A 13,224-nucleotide genomic window follows, 5' to 3' on the forward strand; every position below is an offset into this window, starting at 1 on the left:
TTAGTTGGCAGGTATTTTATCTTGGGGTTTTGTGACAACAAGTCTCCTCAAATTTCAAGAATTTTCCTTGGTGCTCTTGTAGAATATATGATGGAACTTTTCTGCAGTTGGACAATGCGAGTTTCAATTCCCATCTCTTTCAGTCTTCTCAGTAGCATTTTGTCTTTTGTGCCGAGTGCACTAATCGCTACAGGAATAATTGTTGCCTTGGTTTTCCACAGTCTCTTCAGTTCTCTCGTTTGCTCCTGATTGTTCTCAGTTGTTTTTTTTTCAATTTCATTGGAATCGACTCTGCTATTGTAGGGAATTGCAAAATCTATTTGTTTATTTTGTCCTCTATGATCATATCCGTTCTTCTTGCATCAATAGTATGGTCTGTCTTTGAGGAAATCTAGTTCGAGTTCATACAACTTTTCTGTTGTTTTGAAGCCAGACATTCGGATAACATCCCAATGCACTCTTTTGCCTACACAGTCAGGTCTGCTTTTATACTCCTTTTGTGCTAGTACACTGCACTCACTCAAAAGGTGACTGATACTTCTGTCTCCTTTCCTGCAGATTCTACATTTGCTGTCTGACTGGGTGTTGTCGATCCTTGTCTTTATCAGGTTCGTTCTAAGGGCTTGTTCCTGAGATATTATAATTAGCGTTTCTGTCTCTTTACATCCGATATTCCCGGTGTTTTGCATGAATTGGCCATATAGTTCCATTTCTTGCCATCAGCTGGCTCTGTGTTCTTTCTTTCCTTTTCAATTCTCCTTCTGTTTCAGTCATTTTTCTTTTTTTTGTGTGTGTATTTCTGACAGCCGACAGCCTTCTTTCTTTACTCCGCACAACATTTTTCAGGTCCAGTAATCTTCTGCTCCCCTCTTTTCTTGCTAGGTAGAGTCAGTCAGTATTGCTTTTAGGGTGGGTTGCGTTGTGCATTGTGAACAGCTTTCTAGTTCTTCTGTCCAAGTTCTGTAGCTTGACCTATGTCCATTTCAGAAAGGGAGAAGAGCATCTCAATACGGACATAGCCCATGTATTTATGGAATTAATGATGTCCCCGCCATTTAATTTCATTTCCAGCACCTTCCTAATTTTCTCTTGTATTCTTTAGACTTTCGCTCTCATTTCTTCTTTCATAATCCTATCATCTTGCAGCATTCATAAATATCTGTACCCCTCATTATTCCACAATGATCTAATGATGTTACCTTGGGGTAATTTTATGTACCAGAATTTACCATACAGCCCCCATTCATAATTACTTCAGCGCATTAATTACCCTCAAACTGCATTCCAGTGTCTTTATTGAATACGCTCATTGTTTGGATCAAAGGGATTAGGTCTGTCTCTTTTTTGTGTACAGCTTGAGGACATCCATATAAAGCAGGCGATTTAATTTCATCTTGGATTTGGTAAACTCATAAGCAGGCCTAATTTTTTTAGTATACTTGTCAGCGGGTTCAGAACAATGACGAAAACTAATGGAGAGCGCGATTCTCCTTGGAAAATGTCCCTGCATATTTTCACGCTGCCTACCATATTATAGTTGTAGTTGTTGTCGTTTGTAGTGGTGGAGGTGGTGTTAAGGCGGCGAGATGGTAGAATTGTTAGAACGCCGGGCAAAATGCTGAGCAGCATTTCGTTCTTACTTACGTTCTGAGTTCAAATTCCGCCGAGGTCGACTTTGCCTTTCATCCTTTCGGGGTCGATTAAATAAGTACCAGTTGAGTACCGGCGTCGATGTGATGAACTTGCCGCCTGCCCTGAAACTGCTGGCTTTGTGCCAAAATTTTAAACATTATTATTATTACTATTATTATTGAGTGAGAGAGTAGTGCATGCCATCAAAGTGACACTGGGGTAAAATATACGAAGCCCATTATACCCATCATGACTCCCCGTCTGATAAGGGTACACCAGGCACATGCATCACAACCATATGTGCGCGACATGGTGATCTCATATCAAGATAAACAGCACATAACCTTGCAGGTGGGGCCCAGTTAGAATTTTTCTCCAGGTCGAGTAACCCATCACGCTTAGACGGTCCCTGAATAATAATAATAATAATAATAATAATAATAATAATAATAATAATAATAATAATAATAATAATAATAATAATAATAATAATAATAATAATAATAATAATAATAATAATAATAATAATAATAATAATAATAATAATAATAATAATAATAATAATAATGCAGCGAGCTGGGAGAATCGTTAGCGCGCCGGACGAAATGCTTGGCGGTATTTCGCCTGCCACTGGGTTCTGAGTTCAAATTCCGCCGAGGTCGACTTTGACTTTCATCCTTTCGGGTTCTATAAATTAAGTACTAGTGAAACACTGGGGGTCGATGTAATCGACCAGTCCCCTTCCCTGAAATTTCAGGACTTGTGCCTATAGTAGAAAGAATTATTATTATTATTATTTACAAATATAAATGTATGGAGATTCTAAACAGTGTAAACACTGACGTCTTTCACAAATATTGCACGAGATTTAACCTGTAGAGTCGAGATTAAAATGAAGAAAGAACGAAAACAGCGATATAGTTAGCATCGGATTTCATAAACAAAAATATAATTGAATGAAAAAGAAACGACATTAGTAGAAATAATAATAAGAAAAAACCATATTAGAAGAATGACATACAATAACAACAATAGATATTCGGAGTTACTAAGATTAGCAAGAATTAAAAAAAAGAACATGAATGTTACAGAAGAATATTTTTGATATGACATCAGATAAGTTTTTTTTTAAGAGAGTGTTAAAACAAGAAGACAACAGAAGGAAGAAAGATAAAAATCGAAATTGAACACACAAAAGAAAGAATATGGCAAAACAAAAAAGAATTTTGTCTGAAACTATAACAGACAGACAGACAGAAATCTATAATGTTGAGGTGTAAAAAATAGATAGGTCGGTAGAGAGGGGGGAGGGAGAGATAGGGGAGGGGAGATATTGGGGAGAGGGGAGACAGGGGAGAGGGGAGACAGGGGAGAGGGGAGACAGGGGAGAGGGGAGACAGGGGTGAGGGGAGACAGGGGTGAGGGGAGACAGGGGTGAGGGGAAACAGGGGTGAGGGGAGACAGGGGTGAGGGGAGACAGGGGTGAGGGGAGACAGGGGTGAGGGGAGAGGGGAGACAGGGGTGAAGGGAGAGGGGAGACAGGGGTGAGGGGAGAGGGGAGACAGGGGTGAGGGGAGAGGGGAGACAGGGGTGAGGGGAGAGTGGGAGAGATTGAGGTGGAGAAAGATAGATAGATAGAGAGAGAGACAGACAGACAGATAGAGAAAGAGAGAGAGAGACAGAGAGAGAGACAGACAGACAGAGAAACAGACACAGAGAGAGACAGACTGAGAGAGAGAGAGACAGACAGACAGACAGACAGAGACAGACAGACAGAGAGACAGAGATAGATAGATAGATAGATAGATAGATAGATAGATAGATAGATAGATAGATAGATAGATAGATAGATAGATAGACAGAGATAAATAGACAGAGAGATAAATAGACAGAGAGATAAATAGACAGAGAGATAAATAGACAGATAGATAAATAGACAGATAGATAAATAGACAGATAGATAAATAGACAGATAGATAAATAGACAGATAGATAAATAGACAGATAGATAAATAGACAGATAGATAAATAGACAGAGAGATAAATAGACAGAGAGATAAATAGACAGAGAGATAAATAGACAGATAGATAGAGAAAGAGAGAGAGAGAGATAGACAGATAGAGAGGTAGAATACACCTACAAACATACACACACAAAGAATTCACACTTAATACCCCCCACCACCCACACACGCGCACAAACTTAACCACAGAAACACTAGCATAAACACACACACACACACACACACACACACACACACGAACACTTGCAATCTCAAAGACTCACACACCACACACTAACACAAACACAAACACACACACACACACGTAAGCTCACATGCATACAAACACGCACGCATTGGCACTCGTACACAAACACACGCAGAAACACATACTCACTCACACACACACTATTACATAAGCATATTAGTTTCCAAGCGTAAATTATGAATTTGAACAGCAAATTCTTGGCGAATAAATTTTGATTGCAGATTGTAATTAAGTAACTAAGAAATTAAATATTATAATTAGAAAAAAATCGTTTTAGCATGTTTTTAGCAACGAAGTGTTGGTGCGATTCAGGAATTATAAGTTTGGTTTAAATGTTGATGGCATAAATATGGTGTATTTTAATATAAATTGATTCGGGTAAATTTAAATCTAGACTTGAATCATGAAACCGAAAACTGCAAGATTTAATTATGAAAATAGCTTAAACATGTTCAGTGTTAATATAAATGTTATTACAACTTGCGAATTAAAATTTGGGTTTAATTAAGCAACAAAAACAACCACAACAACAACAGCAATGATAATAATAACCCTTTCTACTAAAGGCACAAGGCCTGAAATTTGGGGGAAGAGGCGAGTCGATTACGTCCACCCCCACTGTTTCACTGGTACTTATATTATCGACCCCGAAAGAATGAAAGGCAAGGTCGACCTCGGCGGAATTTGAACTCAAAACGTAACGACAGACGAAATAATAATTATTATTATGGCGTGCACTGCTCTCTCAATAATAATCCTTTTTTCTATAGGCACAAGGCCTGAAATTTGGGGGAGGAGGATAGACGATTTCTTCGACGCCAGTACACAACTGGTACTTAATTTATTGACCAACGAAAGGATGAAAGGCAAAGTCGACCTCGGCGGAATTTGAACTCAGAACGCAAGATTCAACCACCTCGCCATGTTCATAAGGATAATCCTTTCTACTAAAGGCACAAGGCCTGAAATTTGGTGGGAGGGGACTAGTCGATTACATTGACCCCAGTGTTTCACTGGTACTTAATTTATCGACCAACGAAAGGATGAAAGGCAAAGTCGACTTCAATGGGATTTGAATTCAGAACATAAAACCAGATGAAATACCGCTAAATATTTTTTCAACGTGCTAACGCTCTGCCAGCTCACCGCCTAATAATAATAATAATAATAATAATAATAATAATAATAATAATAATAATAAACAGGGTATGCGATAAGGAAGAAAGAAAAGTCGATAGATATGACAGGTTAGCTGGAAACGGTGAGTGAAAATCTTGAGAAGTAGTGGGGGAGCGTCCTAGCAACATCACACTAGATAAAGCAAATGAAATAAGAGAATTAGAAAAAAGTCAGACATACTATTACAAAATAACCACCGTAGGACTACAGAAATATCTCCTTCAGAAGCAAGGAAGACTAATACAAATAGCTACAAAACACGAATAAAACAAAAAACTTTTCAGTCTTTAAGGAAGCTGACAAATACAAAAAATTTTTTTAACTATGAAGAAAAAGAAAAAACAAACTGAAATCCAAACTAAAACTAGAACAGCAACGGATCATGATAAAACGATGGCAAGAAAAGCCCCTACATGGTAAATACTGAGTTAAACTAAACAGAAAAGAAATAGACAAAGTAAAATCTCAACAATGGCTGAAAAACTCAGGATTCAAAGCAGAGAATGAAGGATTTTTAATTGCAGCACAAGATCAAAGCCTTCCCACCGGAAATCACCAAAAACATGTAATGAAAAGAAATACAAGTAACTGCGGAATATGTGGAGATGGAGAAGAAACAATAAATCATATTGTCTCTGGCTGCCCAGTCCTGACTAAGAAGGGATATATTAACAGACACGACAGAGTTGAGGCCTATATACACTGGAAGCTGCTATGTCAACACTATGGAATAACAAGAGAGAAAAAAAAGGTATAGGCACACACCAAAAAAGGTCACAGAAAATGAGAAAGCAACCATACTCTGGGATATGCCAATACACACAGAGAAATTAAGGCCAACAGTAGCTCTCATGACTTCTGGTCTTAAATGATTGGAAGTGTTATCATGTACATTGTTTTGCCTTGGTATGATAGATAGGCTAGAGCAAATATTCTGCTATATACCATAGATTTGCTTCTCAGTTGGTTGACATTGACCAGTTGAGCATGTCCCTTGGTGGCTGACGATATGTGCATCTCATAGCCATGCGTTGAGAGGAATTCTTTGGGGTTTGAATAATTTACCTCTGGAAGCATGGGTGTTCTGTTCGACATCCTTAACCAAACCTTATTCAGGGACCTTTTGAGCGGGATGGGCTACTCGACCTGCAGAAAATTCTAACTAGGCCCCCACCTGCAAGGTCATGTGCTGTTTATCTTGTTGTGAGATCACCATGTCGGGCATATATTGTTGTGATGCATGTGCCTGGTGTACCCTTATTAGATGGATAGTCATGATGGGTATACTGGGCTTCGTATATTTTACCCCAGTGTCACATGCACTGCTTTCGAAGAAGAAGAAGAAGAAGAAGAAGAGTGTTTCAAATTTTGCTACAAGGGTAGGAATTTTGAAGGTGTGGATAAGGCGATTACATCGACCCCGGTGTTCAACAGGTACTTATTTTATCGACCGCCGAAAAGATGAAAGGCAAAGTCGACCTCAGCAGAATTTGAACTCAGAACGTAGGACGGGCGAAATACCGCTAAGCATTTCGTCCAGCGTGCTAACGATTCTGCCAACTCGCTCCTGTAGTAGTAGTAGTAGTAGTAGTAGTAGTAGTAGTAGTAGTAGTGGTAGTGGTGGTGGTGGTGGTGGAGATGGTGTGTCGGTGGTAGTAGTTATTGACGTTTAATAATTAGCAATTAATAAAGTATGCAGCATATTTTTATGCTTGGGTAAATTTATATAGGGATATACATGTAGGAATAAACTTACAAGCAAGAAAATTATTTTTCCGCATGATTTCCGACTGGTAAGAAACTGCCTGATTGAAGCAAATTGTGGTTAAGCACAAAGTAATCAAAATCTGAAGAGTTTTGTTTAGATTGAAGATTGAACGTATCATAACGCCAAAGTTTTTGTCAGAGTCTACATTGTGTTACAAGCTGAAGGTTAGACATTTGGAGCTGAGTCAAATGGAGACTAACAACGGTGCTGTGTCTAAATAATCTATATTAGCCAATTGAATACTATAGGACACTGAAAGGTTTGTTTTGTGTATCGTGTTTTTCTAACTGTTCTGGGCTCCTTGTTTTTTTCTTATGGAATTGTCAAATATAGAAAAAATATACATTCGGTTATATTTATCTGCTCTGCAGACGACACTGCTCTGCAGACGACACTGCTCTGCAGACGACACTAAAGTAACGTCTGCTAAATTACTAAAGTAACGCCTGCTTTGCCCCCGATAACATTTTTGAGCGAATATTAAAGGTTTATATGGCGGCGAGCTGGCAGAAACGTTAGCACGTCGGGCGAAATTCTTAGCGGTATTTCGTCTGTCTTCACATTCTGGGTTCAAATTCCGTCGGGTTCGACTTTGCCTTTCATCCCTTCGGGGTCGATAAATTAAGTACCAGTTGCGTACTGGGGTCGATTTAATCGACTGGCTCCCTACCCCCCCCCCAAATTTCGGGCCTTGTACCTAGAGTAGAAGAGAATATTAAAGGTTTATAAGGCGGCGAGCTGGCAGAAACGTTAGCACGCCGGGCAGAATGCTTAGCGGTATTTCGTCCATGTTCACGTTCTAAGTTCAAATGCTGTTGGGGTTGGCTTTGTCTTTCATTTTTTTAGGGTCGCTGAAATAAGTACCAGTTGAACACTGGGGTCGATTTAATCGACTTAAACCTTCCCTCAAAGTGCTGGCCTTGTGTCAAAATTTAAAATCAATATAACGGGTCTATGATTAGTCACTTTAGTATTGCTTTTTATCGACTTCGGAGGGATAAAACGCAAAACTGACCTTAGTAGGATTTGAACCCAGAACTTAGAGTTCAGGAACTATTGTCGCAATGCATTTTATCTAGCCTTATCACAATTCTGCCATTCCATCTCCTAAATAAATTGTAGAAAGCCAGTAAGTTTAAAAGGAGGGACTAGTCAATTATGTCGACCCTCATTATTTTACTGGTATTTTATTTTATCGATTTTGGATTGATGAAAGACAAAATTGACCTCATATGGGGTTTGAACTCAGAACGTGACGACCAGGAGTAAATAATGTAACGACTCTGCCAGTCCATTACGTTTTCCGGTTAATAATCCTTTTTGCTATTGGCACAGGATCTGAAATTTTGAGGGGAGGGGCTAGACGATTACATCGACCCCAGTACATGACTGGTACTTATTTTATCGAGCCGGAAACGAAATACCACTAAGCATTTCACCCGGCGTAATGATAATAATCCTTTCTACTAAAGGCACAAGACCTGAAATTTGGGAGGAGGAGACTTACTGATTACACTGAACCCCAGTACACAACTGGTGCTTAATTTATTGACCCCGAAAGGATGAAAGGCAAAGTTGACCTCGGTGGTATTTGAACTTAGATCGTAAAGACAGACGAAATACCGCTAAGCATTTCGCCCGGCGTGCTAACATTTCTGCCAGATCATCGCTTTATACAATAATAATAATAATAATTAATAATAATAATAATCCTTTCTAGTATAGGTACAAGGCCTGAAATGTTGGTAGAGGGGGCCAGTTGATTTGATCGACCCCAGTACGCAGCTGGTATTTAATTCATCGACTCGCGAAAGGATGAAAGGCAAAGTCAAACTCGGCGGAATTTGAACTCAGAACGTAGTGACGGACGAAATGCCGCCAAGCATTTTCCCGGCGCGCTAACGTTTCTGCCAGCTCGCCACATTAATAATTTTTTCTACTCTAGGCACAAGGCCCAAAATTTGAGGGGAGGGATGGCCAGTCGTTAGATTGATCCCAGTACGTAACTGGTACTTAATTTATCTACCCTGAAAAGATGAAAGGCAAAGTCAACCTTGACGGAATTTGAACTCAGAATGTAAAGACAAACAAAATACCATTAAGTATTTCGCCTGGCGCGTTAACGTTTCTGCCAGCTCACAAGAAGAAGAAGAAGAAGAAGAAGAAGAAGAAGAAGAAGAAGAAGAAGAAGAAGAAGAAGAAGAAGAAGAAGAAGAGGAAGAAGAAGAAGAAAAGGAAGAAGAAGAAAAGGAAGAAGAAGAAAAGGAAGAAGAAGAAAAGGAAGAAAAGGAAGAAGAAGAAAAGGAAGAAGAAGAAAAGGAAGAAAAAGAAGAAAAAGAAGAAGAAGAAGAAGAAGAAGAAAAGGAAGAAGAAGAAAAGGAAGAAGAAGAAAAGGAAGAAGAAGCAAAAGAAGAAAAAGAAGAAAAAGAAGAAAAAGAAGAAAAAGAAGAAAAAGAAGAAGAAGAAGAAGAAGATGCTGCGGATTCTATATACAGTGATTCTACATATTTTACCAAGTAATACTATTAACTGCCAATGTTGTTGTTGTTTGTATTGATGTTGGAATTGACAAAATACAGGATGAACGAAGAGACAGTCACAAAAGTATTTCCTATAGCTTCATGCCGATTGGATGGACGGAAACTATATTGAATCCTGTTGGATTGATTGTACATTGAATTCAATAGTACAACCTTGTCGTGCACTGCGTCAGGTTGATTCTGCCTGGGAATTACATTGCGGACACACATACCTGTGGGATACTCAGCCACTTACTGATTAACTCTTGAGTAGGTTATTCGGTAGATCAAACAACGAAATCCTCATCGTCGAACGACGGAGATCCACTATCACCACCAACACCACCACCATAACCACAACCATTGCAATCACCACCACCCCTACCACCACTGGCACCACCACCGCCACTCATCATGTGTAATTTCGACTTCGTCATTCTATCCCAATGTGGGAAGTTTCACAACAGAAGCTGTACAAAATTTCTTTAAGATAGGGAAGACTTAGTCGAAAATGGCCATGAAACACCCATGATCTTGCCATGAAAAGATTAAGCATTTTGTAAAGGAATAAAAAAAAAATCATCCCACGTTTCGTTCGATCAGATCAGTCGATTGAACGAAATTTAGTTTCAATAACTTCAAAGAATTTCATTCGAAGAGATGAAACCGCAATCGTTTTATGTTTTGGTAGGGGTGGTGGTGCCATTTTGCTGTTCCCATCGATGCTACAAACAGAATTCTTGGCAAGAAAAACATTTTAATGGACAGTTTAATGAGTTGAAGAACACACGTACACATTCACTCATAAACATACAAACCAGCCGTCAGTCGCAAACGAGTAGGAGCTCACAGCGTTCCCTGGTTGTTTATTTAAGTGTCTATGTAATGAGAAGCAAAGAGAATATTTTGGATCTTAGCACCCTTGGCCCAGGGTAACATCGAGAATGGGACAGCTGAGGATAGGAAGGGCTGCTCTAGTATTTGACTGGTATCCCTTTTCAACTGAGTAGACAGAAGTAACGTGATATGAAATGCCCTGCTTAACGATACAACGCCCTACTCGAGCCAAGAATTGAACCCACGAATTTGCTGGATGTTCGGGTTAAATTTGACAGTTTGTATAAAAGGAAAATAAAGCACAATATTCCATCAATTTGCTCAAATCAGCTGCCTCCAGCTTCCATCATGGCCTCAAGACGGCTCTGAAATCTGGCGCATGCATTCCTCATTTTGTTCCTTGGAAGATCTTCGAGCACCTCTTTCATGCTAGCCATCAGTTTGGTCTTGGTGTTGCAGGCCTTGGTGTCTTTTTCAACCACACTCTGCACATTGTAATCCATGGGGATGCAATTGGAGGAATTAAGAGGCCAGAAATTCGGGGCTGGTGTATTCGTAGAAATTCTCCAACAAGTGCTTTTGACTCTTTCCGGGGGTATGGAAAGGAGCCAAATTCTGCCGCCACACAGCCTTCCAGGAGCAACCCTCTCCAGTCAGGGTTTGACTACAGTCTCCAGCAACTTCACTTAGCCTAAGGCCCTGTTCAAAGATGTAGGACAGCATGGTGCCATCCTCGTTGGTGTCACACCCAAAGATCATCACAGTTTGCTAAAACTTGGTTATCACGAAATCCATGTCACGTCTTCCACCCTTTACGGTGTCCACAGAGCACTGAGCAGCAGTCGTGGTGTTGATATTTTGATACCCGGCGCGAACCATCATAATATATGTAACTCTATTCCAGCATTCAGATGGATTCCAGTCCTTATGTCAGCTAACTTTTTCTCAACTACAATTTAATCTTTATGCTCTCCAACGCCATTGACTACTCACCTAGCTGTTAATGAAAAATAAAGAAGACATTAAGAATCGTCAAATTTAGCTCGAAACACCTGAATAATCGTGGGCCCAATACCCTAACTATTAGGACACGTGGTTTCTACAGAACCAGGTTTTTAAAGTAATGCATCTTTAGGACAGAGATTCTTGTAGAAATATTGCAACATTAGAAAATTACTATTTGTAAATCTCACAACGAGAGATATTCAGCAATAGCACTTTGGAGCAAAGATCATTTGCCAACATAACATGGCAGTCCTGGTTTAGGACGAATGTTGCTGTAATTTAACCCTTGTTCGAAAATATAAGGACACAGATCGTGTCGTATAGCCAGCTGGAGACGATGTCACCTGAGGCTAAATTACAGCAACATTCGTCCTAAACCAGGACTACCATGTTACGTTAGCAAAACATCTTTGCTCCATATTGCAACATGTTGAAGTCATCTGCAATGGTATGTTATTCCAAGAATATTAACATGTGTACATATTAGACTCTCTCCTGGAATTCAATTCCGCAACCTAAGCACTTGACATTTCCAAAAACGTTCTTCTTTATAAATGTCATTTAGTAATTTTTCCTGTTTCAAATTGCTGATAATGTCCGATCACATAACACACATATAGCACTAATTTCTGGTGGCGTTCAGCAACCGTTATGTGCTGGGATCAATAACATATTTAAGGTCAGAAATATCCTGATATCCTGAAAGAGAGACAGTATGCAAGTCCAATCACTACCTTTTGATACGGGAACAGTTCATTAAGCCATGACACGAAATAAAATATACTTCTGTATAGAATAAAAAGTTTAGAATGGTACGACAATGCACTATAGAACAAAAAATGGACTATATACCTGTTGTAATTTGGTTATCTATAGTACGATGATATTTCGGAATTACAATTCCTTCTTCAGATCTTCTTAGCTGGAGTCTCTGCTATAAATAGAGCATAAAGATTAAATTGTAGTTGAGAAAAAGTTAGCTGACATAAGGACTGGAATCCATCTGAATGCTGGAATAGAGTTACATATATTATGATGGTTCGCGCCGGGTATCAAAATATCAACATCACGACTGCTGCTCAGTGCTCTGTGGACACCGTAAAGGGTGGAAGACGTGACATGGATTTCGTGATAACCAAGTTTTAGCAAACTGTGATGATCTTTGGGTGTGACACCAACGAGGATGGCACCATGCTGTCCTACATCTTTGAACAGGGCCTTAGGCTAAGTGAAGTTGCTGGAGACTGTAGTCAAACCCCTGACTGGAGAGGGTTGCTCCTGGAAGGCTGTGTGGCGGCAGAATTTGGCTCCTTTCCATACCCCCGGAAAGAGTCAAAAGCACTTGTTGGAGAATTTCTACGAAAGCACCAGCCCCGAATTTCTGGCCTCTTAATTTCTCCAATTGCATTGTTGTACCATTCTAAACTTTTTATTCTTTACAAACAATGCACAATGTCTCAACCGAACTACAATACTCTCCTATACTTCTGTATATTTTTAAATAAGAATTTTTTTTAAACAAAAGCTGTAATTAGTCCACAACACAGACACTATTTCTGGAGGGAGGGGCTGAAATTCAAAGTATAATACAAATGATCATATCTCAAATAAATAAAGAAAAAATAATAAATTACGAATTATAGAGCAGCATAGGTAGCAAAACATAAATCCTGTTAACTAAATATGATTCTACGGCTCTTATGAATATTTATATTCGCTGTTTTATTCTTCCCCGTCATATTAACCGACTACTTTCGACAGAGCTATCTCAGTACCGGGTATCTGTTTCAAAGGTTTGCTTCTAATTAGATAACCTAATCCAATTTAAAGCTATAAATTTTAAAACGAAAATGATATGTACGGTGAATGAAAATGAATATGTAAGTTTTATTTATGCATCGGAAACTGAAGTCGAAATTTAATATGACTTTAAATATCAATTTGCATAGCCAATCGTTTGCATTTCCAGCGGCCCAAAAGTTCATTAAAATCTTTCAAAATCGCGGTATTCAT

The 13,224-nt window shown here is 39.1% G+C and overlaps 1 long non-coding RNA gene across 1 annotated transcript in view; it reads right to left on the reverse strand.

Annotated features, from left to right (window-relative positions):
• Nucleotides 1-1,715: 1,715 nt before the first annotated feature.
• Nucleotides 1,716-13,224, reverse strand: part of LOC128250529 (uncharacterized) — a 24,542-nt gene continuing 13,033 nt past the window's right edge. The window contains exons 2-3 of the long non-coding RNA XR_016237922.1: nt 12,064-12,145; nt 1,716-2,041 (exon numbers count right to left, since the gene is read on the reverse strand). This is a non-coding gene — a long non-coding RNA (uncharacterized LOC128250529). The remainder of the gene's footprint in view (nt 2,042-12,063; nt 12,146-13,224) is intronic.

This window comes from Octopus bimaculoides, chromosome 22 (genome assembly GCF_046866305.1).
Source record: "Octopus bimaculoides isolate indiv1 chromosome 22, ASM4686630v1, whole genome shotgun sequence".
NCBI lineage: Eukaryota > Metazoa > Mollusca > Cephalopoda > Octopoda > Octopodidae > Octopus > Octopus bimaculoides.